Source organism: Octodon degus, unplaced genomic scaffold, assembly GCF_000260255.1.
Source record: "Octodon degus isolate 3935 unplaced genomic scaffold, OctDeg1.0 scaffold00144, whole genome shotgun sequence".
NCBI classification, from domain to species: Eukaryota; Metazoa; Chordata; class Mammalia; order Rodentia; family Octodontidae; genus Octodon; species Octodon degus.
Genome location: NW_004524720.1, coordinates 1705233 through 1706815, shown reverse-complemented (window position 1 = coordinate 1706815; position 1583 = coordinate 1705233). Strand labels below are relative to the sequence as shown.

Here is a 1583-nt window from a genome sequence, read left to right as displayed (position 1 = left end):
GCAGGCAAATACAAAAGGATACAATAAAATGAAAGCTCTGTCTTCATATTACTTTTAGTAAAAATGATTAGGGAGGAAATCTCCATTTATATTAAAACAAATAGGGATGTATAGTGCAGTAGGATTCATAAGAACTTAAGATTTTTTAAAATGGATTTTTGGGGCCAGCCTGATAACTCACGGACTAAAGTGCCTGCTTAGGCAGAGTGCAGCAGCCAGGGTTTGATCCCCGCCATGCAGAGCTGTGGTGTGCTGTGCTGTTCTGGCCCCACCCCTGGGGCTTCCTGAGAGAAATGAGACTGGGTGTGGTGGCACATGCCTGTAATTCCAATGCTTAGGAGGCTGAACACGGGACCCCCTTCTCACATTACTGTCCCAAGAAGAAAGCACTGATAGGCAACAAGGAAAAGACTGAGAGAAAAGTAAAACATCTAAGAGTTTGCCACATGGAATCAACACCCTCCTAACAAACCAAAGACCCTCCTTCTGGCTTTAAACTCACTCCTCTACTATGGAGACTGGATAAGTGGTTTCACTGTGTTGGCTTAAGAGGTAGACTAATCTACTAAATTCTCTCCTTATTAACCACATTCTATCCTACCATAGCACTGTTTGTTTCCTTAATATATCCACTATGTATAATCCAAAATGCTCTGGGATCCACCCCTGTGCACAAATCCAAACAGGTGTTCACATAAATATGGTGTTTGCTATGATTCAAGAACACCCTATGTTTTGGTATTGCCTATTGAACATAGGACCTTTGCACTAAGGTACATCACCAGTCCTTTTTATTTTATTTTTTAGATTTTAAGACAGGAACTTGCTAAATTGACCAACATGAGCTTGAAGTACTTTGAAGCTCCCTCTCAAGGGAACTCCGTGCCATTATCAGTCTAATAACCTGTTGGTTCTGAAGTCACTGTTCATATCAGCCTGACTCATGCAATCTGCTCCCTTGCTTTTCTATACATAAAATGCTTCTTTTTCTTGCCACTTCCTCTCCACCCATTCACCTAATTCCTACAGATAGAAAAATAAGTATCAACTTGGTCCAAGTCCATTGGCTTTTAAGACTCTGTTGGACTTGCTTAAGCTAGGTAAGTGTGAGCCAGGCAGATAGTTCAGTGGACTAAAGCAACTGCTTAAGCAGGCACAGGGACCAGGGTTCAAGGTGTGTCGTGCCAGCCCCGCCCCAGAGTATGCTGAGACAGCTTAAGACTGAGCATGGTGGCACACACCTGTAATCCCAGTGCTTGGGAGGCTGAAAACAGGATGATCACTGCAAGTCAGAGCTGTGTAGTGAGACCCTGTGGACCCAGTAGACCCTGTACTATATACATTAAAAAAAAAAAAGAAAAAAAACTAGGTAAGTCTTATGCATTATGATTTGGTGCCTAGTAAGAAGATTCATTAGAACCGTGTGCCCCACAGCTGTATTTCAGTCAGTAACTGACTGCATGTGCAGTGAAGGTTCCCCAAATCCTATCCCTATGACAGCTCCATGCTTACTTCTACTAAAGCATTTAATCAGAAGCTGCTAATGTTCCCTTCACATTCTTTGTTCTCCATATGAAAGTAGG

General features: G+C 42.4%; 1 protein-coding gene across 5 annotated transcripts in view; it reads right to left on the bottom strand.

Annotated features, from left to right (window-relative positions):
• Positions 1–1583, bottom strand: part of Cul2 (cullin 2) — a 122691-nt gene that overhangs the window by 78310 nt on the left and 42798 nt on the right. The window contains exon 1 of one of the 5 annotated variants that reach the window (XM_023701936.1): positions 1242–1279. The exons of the other annotated variants lie outside the window; for them this stretch is intronic. The gene's annotated coding sequence lies outside the window, so the exon portion shown is untranslated. Of the gene's footprint in view, positions 1–1241; positions 1280–1583 lie in introns of those variants that run through there. 5 annotated transcript variants of the gene reach the window in all.